General features: G+C 41.2%; 2 non-coding genes and 1 pseudogene across 2 annotated transcripts; 1 reads left to right on the top strand and 2 right to left on the bottom strand.

Moving 5' to 3' along the window:
• Nucleotides 1-209: 209 nt before the first annotated feature.
• On the bottom strand, nt 210-1,832 carry LOC147004527 (presenilin-associated rhomboid-like protein, mitochondrial pseudogene; annotated as a pseudogene).
• An 11,684-nt stretch (nt 1,833-13,516) lies between these two features.
• Nucleotides 13,517-13,588, bottom strand: Trnaa-agc (transfer RNA alanine (anticodon AGC)). The gene has a single exon. It is a non-coding gene; the product is annotated as a tRNA-Ala (tRNA).
• Nucleotides 13,589-21,963: 8,375 nt separating this feature from the next.
• Nucleotides 21,964-22,035, top strand: Trnaa-ggc (transfer RNA alanine (anticodon GGC)). Its single transcript has one exon. It is a non-coding gene; the product is annotated as a tRNA-Ala (tRNA).
• Nucleotides 22,036-26,256: the final 4,221 nt, after the last annotated feature.

The following is a 26,256-nucleotide window of genomic DNA, read 5'->3' as shown; positions in this document are numbered from 1 at the left end:
GATCAACCTTTCCCAATCAGTTATGAAGCTTCAACAGACATCACTGTAACACTCATGGCCTTTGGGTAGAGGGTCCAAGACAGATTTGAGAGCACAGTCTCCTAATCAACACTTGCTATTTCTAATCATGATGTTCCGTCAACAATTCCATGTCATGACCTCTGACACTGGGCACCAGACAAAGAAGCATATTTTATACCAGACTTTCACTAGAGGCTCCCTGTTCTTCCAAATGAATTCATGGCAATACATGATATACCATATCCTAAGAGAGCTCGCCACAGTGCAGCTCCATAGTCAAAAGTTCCATCCCAGGATCACCCCAGATGTATCCATGGCAATGATGGCTTTTAAGGCATTGCCTACCATGAAGGTGAAAAAGGGGAGGAAGACGATAGAGAGCCTGCCCTCAGGGATCTCGGTGCAGATGGCAGCATGAATTGTCATGATTGCTCCCAATGTGCCAACTGTAGGTCCTTATCTTCCTGTGGCAACCTTACACACAGAACTGAAAAAATTGGAAGGGACACCTTCAGACAGGCACATGGGCACAAACTGCTCTTGAACCAGAATGTTCACGATGCTGGACGAGAAGTTCCACACAACACATATATTTGTGCCATGTGGAATAAGAAGAAATGACTGAACATCGACAGCCATACTGGAGACCAAAGGATCATAGATGCTGGGTTAAACGTAAAGCATCCGACATGGTCAGAGACAGGCACCACACTCTACATAAGCAGAATACAAGGGCGTCCGCGGCTATGATGCCTGTCACAGTCTTCTGGCCATCACCTAGGCTATTGCACTGTGTGTTAATCTCCTTTCTGAGGTCTACTTCTTCCATATGCTAGCCAACCAAATAGCTTTATGACATCAACACAATGCTGCACCTTGGACTTCAGTGGCTCAAACTGCCAAATAGCAGCTGATCCAAACGTGCAGCCTGTGAACACAGTAGTGAAGAAAATGGGCTTCACTGCAGTTCTTATAAGCTAAGGGCAAGGATAAAAGACTGTTTCCTCTAGGGGTGGGATCAAGGCACATCTGTATGTTTGTCCCCATAACACTGTCTGATCTTCAAAGTTTATCCTTCCTCGGTGCCTTTATAAATGTACTTTTTTTTCTGAAGAAATAATTTTATCCTGTAATCATGCTGCTGTACAGCTTGGGTCTCGGGGAGCTCCTGGTAGCCTTCCCCCAAGGAAGGCACAGAAAGCTAAAACGGTCCCAGCCTCACTGTATCCAACCTTGCAATGCCATCTTCCTAACCTCTGGCCCTGATCTTCCTAACCCTGCAGAAAGACATTATCATGAATTTGACATAATACAGTGGATTTATTGTGGGTCTCACATGTTTTGCAGAGAACCAAAATTCTTGTTATTAATATCATTTTCTTTCCATTTTCAATAGATAATTTTCTTATAGTAAATAACCTAAAAATTCCATAAAAATACTAAACTAACAAGGTATAAATCATAAACAAAGGTGAGATGTGGATTCTTTCAGGCCCTAGGAATGTGGCTTCAACCTTTATGTCTTGATATGGGCTAAAATCAGTCTGCTGATCAACCTTGTGATGTAGCTCTGTGGTATCGCCAGTGCTCTTCCAGGCACAGCGTCCCGGGTTCGATTCCCAACATCTACAAGGTTTTACCTTTTCCCCCTCTGGGTCTCTTTCTACTCTAAAACACATTTCCGTCGAGACCTCCATAGCCTCCTCATGATGATAAAAGAGCTCATCTATGACATGACAAAAAATGTTGCTCTATACCTACGAGATAATTCCATGGAGACCTCCATTGTCTGGAGAGTCCAGCCTGGTCATGTCTATAGGAAGGTTTTGATCACAACTTGAGCAACTCGCTGCTCTCAGGCCAGTGGGAGTTTCCTAGTGGGCATGCTTTCTCCGGTTATAGGTAACAAGGGGGAATGACTTCTGCTTAGAGAGAAAGCAAGGGAGGGCTGGGCAGAGCATTCCTACTTACTAAGAAGAGAGAGGGGAAGAGCATTGTGGTTGTCAGGGAAACCTGAGTTCTTTGTGCACACTCTTTTCAATGGCCAACCCAGGGATGTAGCGCAAAATGCATTCTCTGTAGCCAAGCTTATGGGTTTTCAGAGGTGAGCAATTGGATCTTCCTGAGGGTGGGAAGACAGATGCAGGGAACCCGGACCCACTTAGGCTCACTCCCACTTCTGGATTTATGGCCAGTGTGTTGCGTGCAGCAGGAGACGGACTTGGGAACATTACTCTTCCTCGGGGAGAGCTGCTCGGTACTGGGGTGCACTGGAGCCATTACAGGGGAGAGAAATGAGGAGGGTGAGATAGGACAGAATATACTGTGCACTCTCTGACCCCAGTATTCTCTGTGTGAAACAGCTATGAGAGGTGGTAATTAAGTGGAAAATTCTAAACAGTAGTATAGCATTTTCCTTTATAGATGTGTCAGATGATTTTTTTACATATGCAGCTGGCTAGAATATTTTATCTTCCTTCACTATTTTGTTGTTGTTGTTGTTCTCTTTTGCTTTGTTGTCTTTTGTTTTTTTTTTTCCTTTTTTTATTAGATATTTTCTTCATTCACCTATAAATACTATCTTGAAAGTCCCCTATACCTTCCCCCGACCCTGCTCCCCAACCCACCCCCTCCTGCTTCCTGCCCCTGGCATTCCCTTGTGCATATGATCTTTGCAATACCAAGGGCCTCTCCTCCCATTGATGACCAACTATGCCATCCTCTGCTACATATAAGAGAGGGATAAGAGGAACAGGGAAAGCCATCCCATTGGAGTTAGGGTCCAAGCAAGCAGGAAGTTGCACCAAATGGGTCAGGAAGTAGCTGTGCTGGAGGTAGATGAGGGCAGTCTGAAGCCCTTCATGATAGGATGGAGAATTCCAGAGTGTCAGAACAGGCAGGATCTGGTTTTTCACTGGTATCTGAAAAAAAGAAAGGGGTAAAAAAAAATCCGTTCCCAATCTGATGGTGGCCGTTTTGTCTTGTTGACAGTGTCTTTTGCCTTACAGAAGCTTTGCAGTTTCATGAGGTCCCATTTGTCAATTACAGCGCAAGCCATTGCTGTTCTATTTACGAATTATTCCCCTGTGCCCATATCTTCGAGGCTTTCCCCCCCCCTACTTTCTCCTCTATTAATTTCAGTGTCTCTGGTCTTATGTGGAGGTCTTTGATCCACTTAGACTTGAGCTTTGTACAAGGATAAGAATGGAAAAATTCGCATCCTTCTACATGATAACCGCCAGTTGTGCCAGCAACATTTGTTGAAAATGCTGTTTTTTTCCACTGGATGGTTTTAGCTCCCTTGTCAAAGATCAAGTGACCATAGGTGTGTGGGTTCATTTCTGGGTCTTCAATTCTATTCCACTGATCTACCTGTCTGTCACTGTACTAGTACCATGCAGTTTTTATCACAATTGCTCTGTAGTACAGCTTAATGTCAGGCATGGTGATTCAACCAGAGGTTCTTTTATTGTTGAGAATAGTTTTTGCTATTCTAGGTTTTTTTATTTTTCCAGATGAATTTGCCAATTGCCCCCCTTATTTTTTTTACTTTTTTCATTTTTATATATTTGGTATTTTATTGGTATTTATTTCATTTACATTTCCAATGCTATCTCAAAAGTCCCCCATACACTCCCCCACCCACTCTCCCAACCACCCACTCCCACTTCTTGGCCCTGGCGTTCCCCTGTACTGAAGCATATAAAGTTTGCACGATCAATGGGCCTCTCTTTCCACTGATGGCCGACTAGGCCATCTTCTGATTCATATGCAGCTAGAGACACAAGCTCTTGGGGGAGGGGGGTACTGGTTAGTTCATATTGTTGTTCCACCTATAGGGTTGCAGACTCCTTCAACTCCTTGGGTACTTACTTTCTCTTGTTCCTCCATTGGGGGCACTGTGATTCATCTAATAGCTGACTGAGCTACCACTATTGTATTTGCTAGGCCCCGCATAGTCTCACAAGAGACAGCTATATCTGGGACCTTTCAGCAAAATCTTGGTAGTGTATGCAATGGTGTCAGCATTTGGAAACTGGTTATGGGATGGATCCCCAGATATGGTAAGTCCCTAGATGGTCCATCCATTTGTTTCAGCTCCAAACTTTGTAACTCCTTCCATGGGTGTTTTGTTCCCAATTCTTTTTTTTTTTTATTAGGTAATTTCCTCAATTACATTTCCAATGCTATTCAAAAAGTCCCCAATACACTCCCCCCCAGTCCCCCACCCACCCACCCTCACCCCTTGGCCGTGGCATTCCCCTGTACTGGGGCATATAAAGTTGACAAGTCCAATGGGCCTCTCTTTCCAGTGATGGCCTACTAGGCCATCTTTTGATAAAAATGCACCTAGAGTCAAGAGCTCTGGGGTACTGGTTAGTTCATAATAATGATCCACCTATGGGGTTGCAGTTCCCTTTAGCTCCTTGGGTATTTTCACTAGCTCCTCCATTGGGGACCCTGTGATCCATCCAATAGCTGACTGTGAGCATCCACTTCTGTGTTTGCTAGGCCCCGGCATTGTCTCACAAGAGACAGCTATATCTGGGTCCTTTCAGCAACATCTTGCTAGTGTATGCAATGGTGTCAGCGTTTGGAAGCTGATTATGGGATGGATCCCTGGATATGGCAGTCTTTAGATGGTCCATCCTTTCTTCACAGCTCCAAACTTTATCTCTGTAACTCTTTCCATGGGTGTTTTGTTCCCAATTTCAAGAAGGGGCACAGTGTCTACACTTTGGTCTTCGTTCTTCTTGAATTTCATGTGTTTAACAAATTGTATCTTATATCTTGGGTATCCTAAGTTTTGGGCTAATATCCACTTATCAGTGAGTACATATTGTGTGAGTTCCTTTGTGAATATGTTACCTCACTCAGAATGATGCCCTCCAGGTCCATCCATTTGGCTAGGAATTTCATAAATTCATTCTTTTTAATAGCTGAGTAGTACTCCATTGTGTAAATGTACCATAATTTCTGTATCCATTCCTCTGTTGAGGGGCATCTGGGTTCTTTCCAGCTTCTGGCTATTATAAATAGGGCTGCTATGAACATAGTGGGGCATGTGTCCTTCTTACCGGTTGGAGCATCTTCTGGATATATGCCCAGGAGAGGTATTGCTGGATCCTCTGGTAGTATTATGTCCAATTTTCTGAGGAACCGCCAAACTGATTTCCAGAGTGGTTGTACCAGCTTGCAATCCCACCAACAATGAAGGAGTGTTCCTCTTTCTCCACATCCTCGCCAGCATCTGCTGTCACCTGAATTTTTGATCTTAGCCATTCTGACTGGTGTGAGGTGGAATCTCAGGGTTGTTTGATTTGCATTTCTCTGATGATTAAGGATGTTGAACATTTTTTCAGGTGCTTCTCTGCCATTCCGTATTCTTCAGGTGAGAATTCTTTGTTCAGTTCTGAGCCCCATTTTTTAAAGGGGTTATTTGATTTTCTGTAGTCCACCTTCTTGAGTTCCTTATATATATTGGATATTAGTCCCCTGTCTGATTTAGGATAGGTAAAGATCCTTTCCCAATCTGTTGGTGGTCTTTTTGTCTTATTGATGGTGTCTTTCGCCTTGCAGAAGCTTTGCAACTTTATGAGGTCCCATGTATCGATTCTCGATCTTACAGTGAAAGCCTTTGCTGTTCTATTCAGGAATTTTTCCCCTGTACCCATATCTTTGAGGCTTTTCCCTACTTTCTCCTCTATAAGTTTCAGTGTCTCTGGTTTTATGTGGAGTTCCTTAATCCACTTAGATTTGACCTTGGTACAAGGAGATAGGAATGGATCAATTTGCATTCTTCTACATGATAACCACCAGTTGTGCCAGCACCATTTGTTGAAAATGCTGTCTTTTGTCCACTGGATGGTTTTTGCTCCCTTGTCAAAGATCAAGTGACCATAGGTATGTGGGTTGATCTCAGGGTCTTCAATTCTGTTCCATTGGTCTACTTGTCTGTCGTTATACCAGTACCATGCAGTTTTTATCACAATTTCTCTGTAGTACAGCTTTAGGTCAGGCATGATGATTCCTCCAGAGGTTCTTTTATCCTTGAGAAGAGTTTTTGCTATCCTAGGTTTTTTGTTGTTCCAGATGAATTTGCAGATTGCCCTTTCCAATTCGTTGAAGAATTGAGTTGGAATTTTGATGGGGATTGCATTGAATCTGTAGATTTCTTTTGGCAAGATAGCCATTTTTACAATTTTGATCCTGCCAATCCATGAGCATGGGAGGTTTTTCCATCTTCTGAGATCTTCTTTAATTTCTTTCTTCAGGGACTTGAAGTTCTTGTCATACAGATCTTTCACTTCCTTAGTTAGAGTCACGCCAAGGTATTTTATATTGTTTGTGACTATTGAGAAGGGTGTTGTTTCCCTAATTTCCTTCTCTGCTTGTTTATCCTTTGTGTACAGAAAGGCCATTGACTTGCTTGAGTTAATTTTCTTTTGTGATTGGGTTACCTCACTCAGGATGATGCCCTCAAGGTCCATCCATTTGCCTAGGAATTTCATAAATTCATTCTTTTTAATACCTGAATAGTACTCCATTGTGTAAATGTACCACATTTTCTGTATCCATTCCTCCATTGAAGGGCATCTGGGTTCTTTCCAGTTTCTGGATATTATAAATAAGGCTGCTATGAACATAGTGGAGCATATGTCCTGCTTACCGGTTGGAACATCTTCTGTATATATGCCCAGGAGAGGTACTGCAGGATCCTCTGGTAGTACTATGTCCAATTTTCTGAGGAACCACCAGACTGATTTCCAGAGTGGTTGTACAAGCTTGCAATCCCACCAACAATCGAGGAGTGTTCCTCTTTCTCCACATTCTCGCCAGCATCTGCTGTCACCTGAATTTTTGATCTTAATCATCCTGAGTGGTGTGAGGTGGAATCTCAGGGTTGTTTTGATTTGCATTTCCCTGATGATTAAGGATGTTGAACATTTTTTCAGGTGCTTCTCAGCCATTCAGATTTCCTCAGGTGAGAATTCTTTGTTTAGCTCTGAGCCCCATTTTTTATTTTGATTTTCTGGAGTCCATCATCTTGAGTTCTTTATATATATTGGATATTACTCCCCTATCTGATTTAGGATGGGATCAGCAATTGCCCTTTCTATCTCAGTGAAGAATTGAGTTGGAATTTTGATGGGGATTGCATTGAATCTGTAGATTGCTTTCGGCAGCCTAGCCATTTTTACTATATTAATCCTGTAGACCCATGAGCATGGGAGATATTTCCATCTTCTGAGATCTTCTTCAATTTCTTCCTTCAGAGACTTGAAGTTCTTGTCATACAGATCTTTCACTTCCCTAGTTGCAGTCACACTAAGGTATTTTATACTATGTGTGACTATTTTGAAGGGTGTTGTTTCCCTAATTTCTTTCTCAGCCCGTTTATCCTTTGTGTAGAGAAAGGGGTAATATCCAATATATACAAAGAGCTCATGAATCTGGACTCCAGAAATTCAAATAACCCCATAAAAAATGGGGTTCATAGCTAAACAAAGAATTCTCAACTGAGCAATACCGAATGGCTGAAAAGCACCTGAAAAAAATGTTCAACATCCTTAATCATCAGGGAAATGCAAATCAAAACAACCCTGAGATTCCCCCTCACACCAGTCAGAAGGGCTAATATCAAAATTCCAGGTGATAGCAGATGCTGAAGAGGATGTGTAGAAAGAGGAACATTCCTCAATTGTTGGTGGGATTGCAAGCTTGTACAACCACTCTGGAATACAGTCTGGCAGTCCCTCAGAAAATTGGACATAATTCTACCGGAAGAACTCAAATGATATGCACTCACTGATAAGTGGATATTAGCCCAGAAACATAAAGCACCCAAGATACAATTTCCAAAACACAAGAAATTCAAGAAAAGGGAAGGCCAACATGTGGATACTTCATTCCTCCTTAGAATAGGGAAACAAAATACCCATGAAAGGAGTTACAGAGATAAAGTTTGGAGCTAAGACTAAAGAATGGACTATCCAGAGACTACCCCACCCAGGGATCCATCCCATAATCAGCCACCAAACTCAGACACTATTGCATATGCCAGAAAGATTTTGTTGAAGGGACCCTGTTATAGCTGTCTCATATGAGGCTATGCCAGTGCCTGGCAAATACAGAAGTGGATGCTCACAGTCATCTACAGGATGGAACACAGGGCCCCCAATGGAGAAGCTATAGAATGCACCCAAGGAGCTGAAAGTGTCTTCAACCCTATAGGTGGAACAATAATATGAACTAACCAGTACCCCCAGAGCTCGTAGCTCTAGCTGCATATGTAGCAGAAGATGGCATATTTGGCCATCACTGGAAAGAGAGGCCTCTTGGTATTGCAAACTTTATATGCCCCAGTACAGGGGAATACCAGGGCAAAGAGTGGGAGGGTAGGGGAGCAGGGCAGAGGGAGGGTATAGGGAACTTTCGGGATTGCATTTGAAATGCATATAAAGAAAATATATAAAAATAATAAATAAAGGAAAGGGGAAGAAGAAGGAGACACTTTTCATTTAGAATTTTTTAAAGGATTATGGAGCTGAGAAGATGGCCTTTTTAACTTGCAGATGTCTTCTCAAGTAAAAGTGCTTGCTTCAAAGGCATGATTTATAATCTCAGTTCTGTTCTTAAAAATCACGGAAAAAGCCAGATGTGGTCCTTGTGGTCTCAGGATTCCTCCAGCAGGATGGGAGATGTAGGCATAAGAAGTGGCTAAAAGCTTGTGTGCCAAATGGCCTGGAATATGCAGTATATGCAGTATACTACAGCAGCAGAAAGAAGAGAATGCCTGCCTCAAAGAATGTTGGAGTAGAGAGCTGAACTTAAATAAAAGTGTCCTCTGACCTCCACATTTGTGCTATAGCATTTGTATGCCTGTACTCAAACACACACAAATACATACAAACACACACTTGCACAGGGACACACACACACACAGACACACAGAGAGAAAAATACTGTACACACACATGACCTGAATCTAAAGTAAAATTGTCCACTGACATCCACACTTGTGCTATGGCTTTTGAATGACACAAGCACACACACACACAAACATACACACACACACAAACATACAAAAAATGCACACATGAACACAAAAATTTAGTGAAGATATCACTGTTTATCTTTATATTTACAAAAATGTGTCTGTGCGTTGAGTGTGTATCTGTGTGTGTGTGTGTCAAGGGTCTGTGAGATGTACAAAGAGGAGACATGTGTAGAACTTGCACTTAACTAAATGTAGACAGGTTTCACATTCCCTGTTCTTCATGTGAGATTCATGCACTCTTCCATGTTCCTGCTTCCCTTTCTCTGCCTCCTTGTGAAACCTGAGAGAATTCTGTGGACTCGCCATCCACATCAGCTCCAGACAAGAACAAGTGTCACCATGTGGAGTCCTGTCAGCATGTTACCAGAGCACTAGTGACAAGATCTCGTGTGTCATGAGAGATAAGTCAGTTCCTTTGTCTTCCCTTCCTTCTGACCAGAGGCAGATGTTCTGTGCAGATGTGGGCCTATGTGAGACAGTACCCTGTGGTACCACACACATTAAAAATTAGCATATACTAAATGGGAGAGTGATTTTTATCACCACAGAATGCAAGATGTGCTGAAAATTATCCATGTGACACAACTTATACAATTATGTGCGACAGAAAGCTCATTGTCGGGGCATTCCAGTGCAGGCAGTCCTTTGAGCTAGGGGTAGAATTCAGGCCAGTGACTGATATCAGCTTACTTATGGCCATATGTGCTTGTGAGTGTTGTTTGAAATTTTGTATCCAGGTAGGAAGTGTAAAAAAAAAACCAAACAAATAAAAAAAAGAACTTGTTCTCTGGTTGATGAAAGAATAAGGCAGGGGTGTGGCTCATTCAGTAAAATGAATACCTAGTGAGCAGAAGGACCTCAGTTCCTTCCCCAGGAAGAAAAGAATGGCACATGCTTGCCTGTGAATGTAGAGACCCAGATTCCTGGGAATCGCTAGGCAGCCAGCACACACATACACACACACACACACACACACACACACACACACACACACATCCTAGAGTTTGTGCATGTATATATTTTCTATATACAGTGGCAGAATTGATTGTGTTCAGATTCATGGAGAAAATGAATTATGTGCACAAGTGGATTTGCTTTTGTGTGTTGTGTATGTTGCCTGCATGTGTATGTTTCTGCTTAGACTCATAGTAGCTTATATAATTTCATCAAGTCTATACTTTTATTCACCTTAGGCCAGGATTGGGTTCCAGTCTCAGGTGGATATTAGATATGTCTCAGACATGAATTTTTATATGCAATCAGAATATACTCAGGTGTACGATCTCCCAAACTGAAGAGTTAAGGAAGGTCCCATCAAGTCCAGTTCCCAGCCTATGTTCTCTCCCTCACCTCCATAGTCCATCAGGCCTGACTCACAGTAATACAGTTCTCATGAAAGCCACGAGGTGGGAGCAAAACTAAATTCTTGCATTTTAGTGAATAGGGCTGATGTTTTACAGAGTAGCAAATATCCCCAAGTTCATGTATCTCTGGTGTGTTTGGAAGCCTCAAGGGTGTACTAGAGAAGTTCCGTTTGTGGATCAACACAGATCTGGTAATCAACAACTCACTTCATCGCTGCTCAGTGTAAAGTGAGCAGTTCAAACTGTGTAAAGAGTGCTCCTTCATAGAGAATATGGTGTCTGATTATTCAGGGGCATTTTGTAAAGAATATAGTATTCATACTTGGACTGAATTCTCTGGCACTCAGATGCATTTCCCAAACATTCTAAGTAAAGGATTAATTAACAGGGGTTCTTTTCTCTCTTTCCCACAACTTGCCTCTAGGTTGTCAGGCAGGATGAAGGTTTTAGGTACAGAAAAGTACTCTTCAAGCCACCAATAGAGAAATGCAAACATCACTCCAGACAGAGATGCTTGGATCTACATTGTGGTCCTGCCTGCAAAATATGCTAGGGCATCTGTGGCATAGTCCTGTGGAGCAACAACCAACATCTGAAGTGACATAAGGCCCACTCCAACAGATGGGACCTACACCTGACACTGCTTTGGTGACCAGGACCAGAGACTAGATAGCCCAGGGACCTAAAGTAAAACTAGATACTATTGGTCATAGCAGAAAGTGGAGGGCATAAAATGAATCTTGAGGTACCCTCAGGAAAAATACTTGTCATTTCTGCAGACCTAATTGTGACATTCAGCTACAAATGCTGATGCAATACACAGCTCTCAGCTCAAAGGAAAAGTATATTATGGAGTCAAATATGAGGGAGAAAATATGAGTGAGACAGATGTAGGTTATTACAAATTCCATGGTACAATATGGAAGCAGTTGGATGAAATACTTAGTGTCACAGAGCAAATAAGCTACAAATCAATCACTTCTTGTATACATTGATGCAAGTATTAAGCGTGCCAAAACTATGCTGTTGGCATTAGCTGCTATCTGATGACATTTGTCCTCTTTGGTTTGGTAGAAAACTGTGGTTTTGTTAAGATAATATTATGTGCAATTAAAAGAAAAAAATGTGCCAGTAGGACAGGTCCAACTTTATCTGACAGTGACAAGATTCTAGGTGATTCCAACACAGAGGGGCCAGGGAAGGGGTTCTTCTGAGCTAAAGAAAGCACACATAAACTGTAGTTAGGACTGCAACATTCCATTATATCCACACCACTGAAGTTCCAATCAGGCGATCAGTCTTTGCAGACCCAGCTTCTTTCTAGGAATCCCTGTCCCCACACACACAATGGCTCTCCCTCTCTCTACTCTAGTTCCCTGGTATCCAGTAAGGTGTTGGTTGAGGGGCCAAGAAGTCAAACCACATCCTGTAACAAATTCACCAATGACTGTTATACACAGGATGCTGAAAGCTACTCAATAATGTTCTTTTATGGTGAGTCTGGTGAAATAGCCTTTGGACTCATCTTTGGGACATGTCCCTCATTTCCTTCAGTAGACTCAGTAGCCTCTACATGCTCTTAAGGAAGTAGGGGCAAAGTGCAATGAACATCAATCAAGTAAAGTCTCCATCATCGAGTAATCCATGCAGATCATTCATGAGTATCATTGACATTTGGTTTCTGACAGTTCACAGAAAGTTGAATATTCGCATCACAGAGAAGCCACACATAGTACTTGTAGTTTAAAAATAATACCAGGAATACTTGAATGAAAAAGTGTCCACTATTTGTGAGCAATCTGGGTGCATATACCTATATTGCCTATACATTAGAAAGGCTCAGAACATTGCTGAGTTACTACATACATAAATGCAGTATGTACCTGTTCATGGGTCTGAGTGTTCATTATTGCTATGATATCTATTCTTTCAATGTTGTCCTACATATTCCATGTAACATGAATAAGTGCTATAATGTTCATTTTACTTGGCTGTCTAATAACAAACTTTATAGATAAATGGATAGAGAAAGTAAAGCAAGGAACAGAGCAACATCACAGAAGAAGATTGCATAAAGAGAGACCTCCATAAAGACCTAAGATGTATGAGCCAGAATGGTATTGGAATCAAGGTTGACAAGTCAGGAAAGACAGAAATCAACAGTCATACTGACACTCACACATGTACAGAAAACTGCCAACTTGTACCCAACATTTCTCTGTGTATCCCATGTTCAAATCAAACTTGTGCAGTAAGGATTATGTGTCAGAGAACAGTACTAATGTAAGCATATATGCATACCTACAAATCTATATTGTGGGTTGGAGGATGGCTCAGTGGTTAAGAGTACTGCATGCGCTTCTCAGAGGTCCTGAGTTCAATTCCCAGCAACCACCTGCTGGTTCAACCCTTCTGTTTGGGGATCTGGTTCACTCTTCTGGCATAGTGGTGTACATGAAGATAGAGCACGCACATAAAATAAACTAATAAATATTTAAAAAACAAACATAAGTTAAAATCTAGGTATCATATACAGATCATTGTATACAAATGTAAGGTTAGAGAATTTCTAACAGAATGTACAAAGGAAAATCTCTGTCACTGGGTAATAGTATATATATTTCGAAAACAAGAAACCAAATAAAAACCAAACTTGGTGAATTAATGACGGTGAAATCATTTAAAAAACAAACAAACAAACAAACAACACCCGGCGGTGGTGGCACACGCCTTTAATCCCAGCACTCGGGATGCAGAGGCAGGCGGATTTCTGAGTTCGAGGCCAGCCTGGACTACAAAGTGAGTTCCAGGACAGCCAGGGCTATACTGAGAAACCCTGTCTCGAAAAACCAAAAAAAAAAAAAAAAAAAAAACCCAAAAAAAAAAACAAAAACAAAAAAAAACTTGTTTGAGGCATGACCTGGCTGGACTCACCAAACTATGGAGGTCTCCATGGAAATATCGTCAAATTTATAGAGGAACATTGTTGTCATGCTCTTAGATGAGCCCTTTTATTATCCTCAGTGTGAAGCACTAGGTAGCATGAGACCCGGAAGAAAAAGGGAAACTTGGGAGATGCCGGGAATCGAACCCGGGACCCCATACATGCTAAGCATATGCTCTACCACTGAGCTACATCCCCGGCTATGATACTGGGGTGATTATAGCCTATATCAAGATACAATGAACTTAAGAGCATTTATAGAGCCTGAAAGGATTCACATCACATCTTTGCCTATGATTTCTCACTTCAAGTTTAGTATTTTGATGGGATGTTTAGATTATTTATACTATGAGAAAAACATCTATTTTCAATGGAAATTAAGAAATATCAATAGCAAGAAATGTTGTGCTCTGGAAAACATCACAGACTTACTATGAATTGAGGGTGTTATGTCAAATTTATTATAATGTGTTTCTGCAGGGTTAGGAAGGTCAGGCCAAGGTGGCGTTAGAGGTTGGGTAGATGGAATTGCAAGGTTGGTACAGTGAGGCTGGGGCTGCCTTTAGCCCTGTGTGCCTCCCTTCAGGGCTGCCTACCAGGAGCTCTCTGAGACCCAGACCCCACGGCTGCTGGAATGCAGGATAAAATTATTTCTTCAGCAAATATTTACATTTATAAAGGTAACGAGGAAGTATAAACCTTGAATATCAGATAGTGTTAAGGGGACAAGCATACAGAGGTGCCTTGATCCTGCCCCTGAAGGAAACAGTCTTTTGCCCACCCCTAGTTTAAAGAACTGGAGTGAAGCGGTTTCTCTCACTAGTGCGTTCACAGGCTGTGCATTTGGATGCCCTGATAGGTGGCAGTTGAATCTCACATCCAGAGTGCAGTATTATGCTAACGCATTAAAGTGATCTGGTTGGATATCACAGTGCCACAAAAGGACATCACAGAAAGGAGATTAACAAGTCGTACACTAGCCTAGACTGTGACAGGCATCATAGCTGCAAACACCCTCTTATTCTCTTATGGAGACTGGGGATCCCTTCATTGAACCATGTCCAGAAAGTTTACATCCCAACCAGCATCAACAGTTCTTTATTCTCCAGTGTGGCTGTCTATGCTCAGTCGTTTTTCCTTTTTTAAAATTATTCTCATTTTTATGTTATTTTATTTATTTACATTCCAGTCATGGCCCACCGTCGATCCACCTCCCACAGTTCCTTGTGCCATTCCCCCTCCCTCTTGCCAATGAGAGCCCCCCGTTCCTCTCCCTTCCCTGAGGACTCAAATCTATCAAGGATTAAGCACATTTCCTCCCACTGATGCCAGACCAGGCAGACATTTGCGGTATATGAGTCAGGGCCCTCACATTGGCCCTGTATGCTCCTGGTTGGTGTCTCAGTCTCTGCGAGCTCCCTGAGGATCAGGGTTAGTTGAGTCTGCTGGTCTTCCTATGGGGTCGCTCTCTCTTTAAACTTTTTCAGTCCTTCCTGGATTTCAACCATAGGTTGGATCCAATGGTTGAGTATAAGTATCTGCCAGTGCCTCAGTCTGCTGTTCATAGAGCCTCTCAGAGGACAACCTTATCAGGCTCCTGCATGTAAGCACACCATAGCATCAATAATAGAGTCAGGCCTTGGTTCTCCTCCCATCACCTATAAAATGGATCCCAAGTTGGGCTGGTCACTGGACGCCTTTTCTTCAATCTCTTCTCCATTTTCGTCTCACAGATCTTTTAGACAGAAAGAGTTTGGGGATCAGGGTTTTTGACAGTGTATTTTTAACCCCGCCTTTCTATGGGAGTTGGACACTTTGAGTTCCCTCTCACCATTGCTGGACATTTTGCCTAAGGTCACCTTCAAAGAGTCCAGAGTCTCATACCTCCTGGGTATATGGAGGTGCCCCTAATTTCCACTACCAGAGGCTGCATATTTCAATTCATTCTCTTGGCTCTCTGGGCTTCTCTCATGTTCGCTCGCATATTTGACCCTGTTCCTCCTTTCCCCTCTCCCTATCTTCTCCCATTCAGGTTCTTCCCTCCCTCTGCCTATGTGATCATTATCTTCCCCCTTATAAGTGAGATTAAAGCCTCCTTACTTGGCCTTTCTGCATGTTACTATAGGATATGTACAACCTATATGTCCATAGGCTCTATCCTAGGTATTCTGTTGTCTTTGGCTAATATCCACTTATCAGTGAGTACTTACCATGCAAGTACTCTGGGTTCTGAGTTACCTCATTCACAATGATATTTTCTAGTTCCACCCATGAGTCTGACAAATTCATAATGTCCTTTGTTTAAAAAAATCCTTTATAGTATTCCCTTGTGTAAAATAACCACATTTTCTATATCCATTCTTTGTTTGAGGGACATCTGGGTTGTTTCCAGATTTTGGCTATTACAAATAAGGCTGCTATGGACATGGTGGAGCACATGTCCTGTGGTATGATGGGGTGTCTTTTGGGTATATAACTAAGAGTGGTATAGGTAGAGAAGGAACTGAGATAGCAGAATCAACCTCATGGTTTTCTTTAAAATATTTTTTATTAAGTATTTTCCTCAATTACATTTCCAATGCTATCCCAAAAGTCCCCCATACTCTCACCCCTACTTCCCAACCCACCCATTCCTATTTTTTGGCCCTGGTGTTCCCCTGTACTAGGGCATATAAAGTTTGCGTGTCCTGGGCCTCTCTTTCCAGTGATGGCCAACTAGGCCATCTTTTGATACATATGTTTTTAATTAGATGTTTTCTTAATTTACATTTCAAATGTTATCCCCTTTCCTAGTTTCCTCTCCAAACATCCCCTATACCCTCCCCCTCCCCCTACGTCCCACCTACCCACTCCCACTTCCTGGCCTTGGTTTTCCACTATACTCTGGCCTAGAGTCTTCGCAAGACCAAGGGCCTCTCCTCACACTGATGGCCTACAAGTGTATCCTCGGTTACATATGCTGCTAGAGACATGAGCTCTGGGAATACTGGTTAGTCATATTGTTGTTTCTCCTATAAGGTTGCAGACCCCTTCAGCTCCTTGGGAACTTTCTTTAGCTCCTCCATTGGGGACCCTGTGTTCCATCCAATAGGTGACTGTGAACATACACTTCTGTATTTGCCAGGCACTGGCATAGCCTCACCGGAGACATCTATATCAGGGTCCTGTCAGCAAAATCTTGTTGGTATATGCAATAGTGTCTGGGTTTGATGATTGTTTATGGGATGGATCCCCAGGTGGTGCAGTCTCTGAATGATCCTTCTTCAGTCTCAGCTCCAGGCTTTGTCTCTGTAGCTCCTTCCATGGGAATTTTGTTCAGCTTTCTAAGAAGAAATGAAGTATCCACACTTTGGTCTTCCTTTTTCTTGAGTTTCATTTGTTTTGTAAATTGTATCTTGGTTATTCTAAGTTTCTGGGCTAATATCTACTAAGCAGTGAATGCATATCATGTGTCTTCTTTTGTGATAGGATTATATCACTCAGGATGATATCCTCCATTTGCCTAAGAATTTCATAAATTCAGTGTTTTTAATAGCTGAGTAGTACTCCATTGTGTAAAGGTACCACATTTTCTGTATCCATTCCTCTGTTGAGGGATATCTGGATTCGTTCCAGATTCTAGCTATTATAGATAAGGCTGCTATGAACATAATGGAGTCCTTATTACAATTTGGAACATCTTCTGGGTATATGCCCAGGAGTGGTGCTGCTGAAACTTTCAGTAGTACTATGTCGAATTTTCTGAGGAACCGCCAAACTGATTTCCAGAGTGGTTATACCAGCTTACAATCCCACCATTAGTTGAGGAGGGTTCCTCTTTTTCCACATCCTCTTCCTCTTTCTCCACATCCTCACCAGCATCTACTGTCACCTGAGTTTTTGATCTTAGCCATTCTGAATGGTGTGAGGTCGAATCTCAGGGTTGTTTTGATTTGCATTTCCCTGATGATTAAGGATGTTGAACATTTTTTCAAGTGCTTCATAGCCATTCAGTATTCCTCAGTTGAGGATTCTTTGCTTAGCTCTGTACCTCATTTTTGAAATAGGGTTATTTGGTTTTCTGGAGTCAGCTACTTGAGTTCTTTGTATTTATTGAATATTAGTCCCCTATTGGATTTTGGATTGTTAAAGATCCCTTCCCAATCTCTTGGTGGCCTTTTTGTCTTATTGAAAGTGTCTTTTGCCTTACAAAAGCTTTGCAATTTTATGAGGTCCCATTTGTCAATTCTTGATCTTACTGCACAAGCCATTGCTGTTTTGTTCAGGAATCTTTCCCCTGTATCCATATTTTCAAGGCTTTTCCCCACTTTCTCATCTATGACTTTCACTTTGTCTGGTTTTATGTGGACTTCCTTGATCCACTTAGACTTGAATTTGTACAAGGAGATAACAATGGATTAAAGCACATTCTTCTACATGATAGCTGCCAGTTGAGCCAGTACTATTTGTTGAAAATTCTCTTTTTTCCACTGGATGGTTTTAGCACCCTTGTCAAAGATTAAGTGACCATAGGTGTGTGGGTTCAATTCTGGGTCTTCAACTATATTCCATTGCTCTACCTTTTGCCAGGGCCAAAAGAATGGGAATGGGTGGGTAGGGAAGTGGGGGGCGCTATGGGGGACTTTTGGGATAGCTTTGGAAATTTAACTGAGGAAAATATGTAATAAAAATATTAAAAATTAAAAAAAAAGAAATGGGAGACATAACAACAGAAACCTAGGAAATTCAAAACATCATCATAATCTATTACAAAAGCCTATATTCTTCAAAAGTGGAAAATCTGGATCAAGTGGATGGGTTTCTAGACAGATACCACACAACAAACTTAAATCAAGATGAGATGAAATATCTAAACAGTCCCATAAATCCTGAGCAAATAATCATTAAAACCCTCCCACCAGAAAAATTCCTTGGCCAGATGGATTTACAGAAGAATTCTACCAGACCTTCAAAGAGCTAATACCAATACTCCTCAACCTATTCCCGGTTGTAGAAACTGAAGGAATACGACTTAATTCATTCTATGAAGTCACAATTAGTCTGATGCCTAAACCACACAAAGACCCAACAGAGAAAATGATCTTATAAATACCAATGCTAAATTACTCAGTAAAATTCCCACAAACTGAATCTAAGAACACATCAAAACAATCATTCAACATGATATAGTTTTCTTCATCCCAGGGATGGAGGGACAGTGCAAGAAACGAAAATCCATCAATAATGCACTAAATATACTTGACTTTTCAAGGGAAAATACAACATGTTCATCTCATTAGATGCTCAAAAAGTCTTTAACAAAATACAATGCACCTGCATGTTAAAAGTCCTGGAGAGATCAGGAATTCATGACACCTACATAAACATACTTAAAGCAATATAGATCAAACCAACAGCCAACATCAAACTAAACGAAGAGCAGCCAAAAGCAAGCACACTAAAATCTGGGACATGAAAAAGTTCCTCACTCTCTCCCTATTTATTCAATATGGTACTCAAAGTTCTAGCTAGAGTAATCAGACAACAAAAGGAGATCAAGGGGATATAAATTGGAAAGGAAAATGTCTAAGTTTCACTCTTTGCAGATGATTTGATAGTACATGTAAGAGACCCCAATGTTCCACCAGAGAACTACTGCCATTGATAAACAATATCAGCAAAGAGGCTGGATATAAAATTATGTCAAATCAGTATCCTTCCTTTGTACAAATGACAAACTGCCTAGGAAAGAAATTAGGGAAACAACACTCTTCCATATAGCCATAAATAGTATAAAATATCTTGTTGTAATCCTATGCAAGTAAGTAAAAGATGTGTATGACAGAAATTGAAATGCCTGAGAGGTCCAAGAAGACCTCAGAAGATGGAAATATCTTCCAAGCTCATGGACTGGCAAGATTAACATAGTGAAAATGGCCATCTTACCAAAAGCAACCTACAGATTCAATGCAATCCCCATCAAAATTCTAACACACAATTCTTCAAAGACAATGGAAAATCAATTCTCAACTTCATATGAAAAAAAAAAAACCAAAACAACCCAGGAAAGCCAAACCAATTCTCAACAATAAAAGAACTTCTGGGGCAATCAGCATCCCTGACCTCAAGTTCTACTACAAAGTACTAGTGATAAAGAACACATGGTATTGGTACAAAGACACACAGGTCAATCAATGGAATAGAGCAGAAGACCCAGATGCAAACCTATACAACTATGGACACTTGAAATTTGACTAAGAAAGAAACCCATTAAGTTGAAAAAATGCATCTTCAATATATGGTGCTGCTCTAACTTTCCCTTTGTATGTAGCAGAATGAAAATAGATCCATATGTCTCACCTTGCACAAAGTTCAAGTCCAAGTGGATCAAGAACCTCAATATAAAACCAGCTACACTGAATCTAATAGAAGAGAAAGTAATAAAGCACCTGAAACTCATTGGCAAGGGAAGAAATTTCCTAAACAGAACACAGTGGAGTGCTACTCAGCTATTAAAAAATGAATTTATGAAATTCCTAGGCAAATGGATGGACCTGGAGGGCATCATCTTGAGTGAAGTAACACAATCACAAAAGAACTCACACAATATGTATTCACTGATAAGTGGATATTAGCCCAAAACTTAGGATACCCAAGATATAAGATACAATTTGCTAAACGCATGAAACTCAAGAAGTATGAAGACCAAAATGTGGACACTGTGCCCCTTCTTAGAATTGGGAACAAAACACCCAGGGAAGGAGTTACAGAGACAAAGTTCGTAGCTGTGATGAAAGGATGGACCATTTAGAGACTGCCATATCCAGGGATCCATCCCATAAGCAGCTTCTAAACGCTGACACCATTGCATACACTAGCAAGATTTTGCTGAAAGGACCCAAATATAGCTGTCTCTTGTTTGACGATGCCAGGGCCTAGCAAACACAGGAGTGGATGTTCACAGTCAGCTATTGGATGTATCACAGGGCTCCCAATGGAGAAGCTAGAGAAAGTACCCAAGGAGCTAAAGGGATCTGCAACCCTATAGTTGGAACAACATGATGAACTAACCAGTACCCCGGAGCTCTTGTCTCTAGCTGCATATGTATCGAAAGATGGCCTAGTCGGCCATCACTGGAAAGAGAGGCCCATTGGACTTGCAAACTTTATATGCCCCAATATAGGGGAATGCCAGGGCCAAAAGAATGGGAATGGGTGGGTAGGGAAGTGGGGGGCGCTATGGGGGACTTTTGGGATAGCATTGGAAACGTAACTGAGGAAAATATGTAATAAAAATATTAAAAATTAAAAAAAAAAGAAAAAAAAAGAGAGCAGGCTGAGCAAGCCAGGGGAAGCAAACCAGTAAGGAATATCTCTCTATGGCTTCTGCATCAGCTCCTGCTTCCTGACGTTTTCGAGTTCCAGTCCTGACTTCCTTTGGTGATGAACAACAATATGGAAGTGTAAGCCGAATAAACCCTTTCCTCCACCCCCCCCCCCCAAAAAAAAATAAAACCAGCTACACTGAATCTAATAGAAGAGAAAGTGATAAAGCACCTGAAACTCATTGGCAAAGGAAGAAATTTCCTAAACAGAACACCCGTGGTTCTGGATCTAAGATCAACAATTGACAAATGAGACCTCATGAAACAAAAAGCTTCTGTAAGGCAAAAGTGACCATCAATACATTAAATCACCAACCTACAGATTGGAAAAAAAATCTTCACTAAACCTACATAAGGCTAATATATATATATAGATATAGATATAGATATAGATATAGATATAGATATAGATATAGATATAGATATATATAGATATATAGATATAGATATAGATATAGATATAGATATAGATATAGATATAGATATAGATATATATCAAAAAATGAACCTACAAAAAAATGAAAATAGCCTTAAATCACCCACCTACAGATTGGGAAAAATCTTCACTAACCCTACATCCTACAGAAGGCTAATATGCAATATATATAGAAAGAACTCAAGAAGTTAACCTCCATAAAAACAAAATAACCCAATTAAAAAATGGATCACAGAACTAAACAGAGAATTCACAACAGAGGAATCTCCAATGGCCAAGAAGCACTTAAACAAAGTTCACTGTCACTGTCCTTAGTCATTGGAGAAATGCAAATCAAAACAACCCTTGGTGTAAGAGATTCCACCTTACACCAATCAGAATTGCTAAAATTACAAACAAGGTTGATACAGTGAGGCAGCTAGCCTCACTGTACCAACCTTGCAATTCCATCTAACCAATCTCTGTCCCACCTTGGTATGACATTCGTAACCCTGCAGTAACACATTCTAATAAATTTGACATAATACCATCAATTCATAGTTATTTTACCATGTTTTTCAGAGCACAAAATTTCTTGTTTTTAATATCATTTTCTTTCCATTGAAAATAGATACTTTTGTCATAGAATAAATAATGTAAACATGCCATCAATATACTAAAGTAGAAGCCATAAATCATACAGAAATATGTGATGAAGATCCTTTCAGGCTCTAGAAATGCTGCTTCACTCGTAGTATCTTGATATAGGTCATAATCAAGTTGTTGGTAGGTCTGGCGGTGTAGCTCAATGGTAGAGCACTTAGTTGGCATGCATGGGGTTCCGGGTTCGATTCCCGGCGCCGCCAGATCTTTTCTTCTCCCCTTTCAGGTCTCTTGTGTCCTAGTGTGTCATAACCCAGAACACATTTCCATGGAGACCTCAAAAGACATATCAGAATGATACAAGAGCTCAACTATGAGCATGACAACAATGTTTCTCTAGAACCTTGACGATATTTCCATGAAGACCAGAGTCTGGAGAGTCCAGCCTGTTCATGTCTCTAAGAATGTTTTGTTCACAGCTTGAGCAAATCGCTGCTTGGTGGGTGGTGGCAGTTTCTCTTATGAGCATGCTTTCAGAGGTGAACATAACAAGAGTGAGAGACTTCTGCTTAGAGAGAAAGGAAGGGGAGGGCTGGGCAGAGCATTCCTAGTTTCTGATTAGAGAGAGGGGAGGAGCATTGTGGTTGTCATGGGAACCTGAGGCCTTGGTGGACACTCTTTTCAATGGCTAACTAAAGGATGTAGTGCAAGCTGCATTCTCTGTAGCCAAGCTTTTGGATTCCCAGAGGTGATCACTTTAATCTCCCTGAGGGTGGGAACAAGGAAGCAGGGATCCCAGACCCAGGTAGGCTCCCTCCCACTTAGGGATTTGTGGCCAGTGTGTTGCTAGCAGCAGGAGAGGGACTTGGGACCATTCTTCCTCCTCAGAGGGAGCTGCTCTGTACTGGGGTGCATAGGAGCCATTGCATGGGGGGACAAGTGGATGGGGACATAGGACAGAATATAGTGTGCACGCTCTGATCCCAGTATTCCCTGTGTGAAACAGGCATGCCTGGTGGGAATTAAGTGGAAAATTCTAAACAATAGTCTAGGATTGACCTGTATAGATGGCTCAGATGACTGACTGTTTACATATGCAGTCTCTCTCTCTCTCTTTCTCTGTCTCTCTTGCTCTCTCATTCTTGCTCCCTTGCTCTTGCTCTCTCCCTCCCTCCCTCCCTCCCTCCCTCCCTCTCTCTCTCCATTGCTCCCTCTCTTCTTCTCTCTTTGTTTCTCCTTCCTCCTGGTCATCATTGTCTCCCTCCTCCTCCTTATATTTTTTAGTCTTCTTTTTGTAGGTTGAGGTTTGGATTTGTTTTGAGACAGGGTTTTCCTGTGTCCTAGTTGTCTTAGAAGTAAAAGTTTTATGGTGAGATTACAATTATGGTACACGGTGTACTTTGGAATAATTTGAAATTTTAAGTTGCCAACTTTTGTGGTACTCACTCTACCACATGTCCCTGATTCTCCACAGAAGCCCCCACCATGCTGCTGTCTACACACCTACTGTCTTAATGTTGCTAATAAATCTCTTATAAAGTGAACAATCTTACTAAATATCCCAGTGCACAATGGCACACCTGAAACCTTTTACATTTTTCAATTTCTGTTTTCTAATTGACTTTTGGAAGCTTTTCTGCAAGTTTCACAGAAATTCTCTAATGTATATGAGCTTTTCAACTTTTCTCCTAGTCGTGGACTTACTCTTTTTTTTCCACCAGGCATTTAGAATAGTAATCGTTTTCAGATTTTAAGGGTTTCTTTCTCCAGTTCTCCAATTATGGTTTTTATTTTGTGTCTTCTTTGTGAAATCTTCATCTCTCTCCCTGCCCCTAAGTGACAGAGATTTTGTTCTGTGTATTCTGTTAAACAGTATATCTGTCTTTTTAAAATATCTTTGCATATGATACAAAGGAGGCCCTAATTTATATTTGTTTTTAAAAATTGTGATTTATTTGATGTGTGAGTGCTCTATCTGCATGTACACCACCATTTCACAAGAGGGCATCAGATCTCCATATAGATGATTGTGAACCACCACGTGTTGCTGAGAATTGAACTCAGGACCTCTGAAAGAGTAGTCAGTGCTCTAAAACTTTGAACTTCCACGCTTGGGCTTTGGGAATTGAACCCAGTCTTCAGGCCTGATTACATGTGTGTCTACAGACTGAACCATCTTGCCAATCCTGTTTTCCTGTACCCATTTGTATTAGTCACGGTTCTCAAGAGTCTCAGGACTAAGAGAATGAATATGTTTGTGTATACATAATACGTGCATACATTTGTACATAAATACATACATAAACTAATTTATTGGAATGACTTACAGGGTGTAGTATAACTAATCCTACAATGGCCAGCTATGAATGGGAAGTCTAAGAATCTATTAGTTGCAAGTCACATAAGGTTGGGTGCTTCATCTGGTCTTTTGCATAAGCTGGAATCCTGAAGAAGTTGCTCCAATAGGTATATGGCAAAGGAAGCACAAACAGGCAATAATAATAATAATAATGATAAACCTTTCCTTCTTCCACTGTCCTTATATGAGATTCCATCATATTGTTGGCCAAGACTACAGGTGTGCCTCAAGATCAGGATTAAAGGCAGGTATGGATTTGGAATTAGTGCATGTGTCATCCCAACTCAAGATCTGCATCAAAAACTTGTGTCTCCCAGCCTCAAGATCTGGGTCACAGGTGTGCCCTTTATTTCTTGATTTTAGTTCCTTTCAAGTTGGCAATGGACAATAGTGATCACAAATTACTAAAATATTCTAAATACTCCAGCTTTAGATTATGAAGCATTTGTTTTCATCATCTCTATCAAATTGCATCCTTTTAATATTTAATTTTGCATTTTAACAGCCTAGAATGGAGTTGGTGTAGGTGAATGTTTCAAATTCATTGCAAAGTAAGTAGGTTGACTTGTATCATGTTTCAGAATTCCATATAGCTGTGATTAAGATCTACTCTAGATGATAAGTTTTGAAGATATTTTCATATAATAGTGTAAATTATTTTCAAGGATTTTTTGCATCGAAAAGTAGTGTGTTACAATCTAATATTATTACTGATATTTTCCTTAACCTTTGTATCAGTTGGGTTTGTTGTGTAAGGCACTTTTTTTCATTTATTTATTGGGTATTTATTTCATTTACATTTCCAATGCTATCCCAAAAGTCCCCCACACGCTCCCCCACCCACTCTCCCACCCACCCACTCCGAACTACTTGGCCCTGTTGTTCCCCTGTACTGGGGCATAGAAAGTTTGCTAGACCAATGGGCCTCTCTTTCCACTGACGGCCAACTAGGCCATCTTCTGCTACATATGCAGCTAGAGCTACGGACTCTGGGGGTACTGGTTAGTTCATATTGTTTTTCCACCTATAGGGTTGAAGACTCCTTCAGCTCCTTGGGTGCTTTATTTGCTTCTCCATTGGGGGCCCAGTGTTCCATTTTATAGATGACAATGAGCATCCACTTCTGTATTCTACATGATAACTCCACCAGTTGTGCAAGCACCATTTGTTGAAAATGCTGTCTTTTTTCCACTGGATCATTTTAGCTCCCTTGTCAAAGACCAAGTGACCATATGTGTGTGGGTTCATTTCTGGGTCTTCAATTCTATTCCATTAGTCTACTTGTCTGTCGCTATACCAGTACCATGCAGTTTTTATCACAATTGCTCTGTAGTGCAGCTTTAGGTCAGGCATAGTGATTCCACCAGAGGTTCTTTTATCCTTGAGAAGAGTTTTTGCTATCCTAGGTTTTTTGCTGTGGTGGTGCACAGCAGTAGGATTTGCTGAAGGAGGCAGAGGCAGGAGGATCACGAGTTCAAGGCCCCTGGGCTACACTTTTTTTTTTTTAATTCATTTTTTAGCTGGGTGCCTGGTGCTAAGGAATGGCATAAGATTTCAAAAATGCCTGGTGTCTTAGTTAGGGTTTTACTGCTGTGAACAGACACCATGACCAAGGCAAGTCTTATAAAAAACAGCATTTACTTGGGGTTGGCTTACAGGTTCAGAGGTTCAGTCCATTATCATCAAGGTGGGAGCAAGGAGCATGGCAATATCCAGGAAGGCATGGCGCAGGAGGAGCTGAGAGTTCTATGTCTTCATTCAAAGGCTGCTAGTGGAAGACTGACTTCCAGGCAACTAGGGTGATGATCTTATACCCACACCCACAGTGACACACACATTCTAACCAGGTCGCACCTATTCCAACAAGGCCACTCCTTCAGATAGTGCCACTCCCTGGTCCAAGGATATACAAACCATCACATTCCACTCCCTGGTCCCCATAGACTTGTTCAAACCATGAGTCTATGGGGGCCATACTAACATAGCATAATGCAAAATGCATTCAGTCCAATTTTCAAAGTCCTCATAGTCTATAGCAGTTTCAACAATGTTAAAAGTCCAAAGTTCAAGGTCTCTTCTGAGATTCATTCAACTTAATTAACTGTAATCCCCAAAGCAAGGCAGG

The sequence above is a fragment of the Mus caroli genome, unplaced genomic scaffold (genome assembly GCF_978045245.1).
Source record: "Mus caroli unplaced genomic scaffold, Mus_caroli_1 scaffold_5, whole genome shotgun sequence".
NCBI classification, from domain to species: Eukaryota; Metazoa; Chordata; class Mammalia; order Rodentia; family Muridae; genus Mus; species Mus caroli.
The sequence above is the reverse complement of the archived record's forward strand: the minus strand, read 5'-3'. Positions and strand labels throughout refer to the sequence as shown.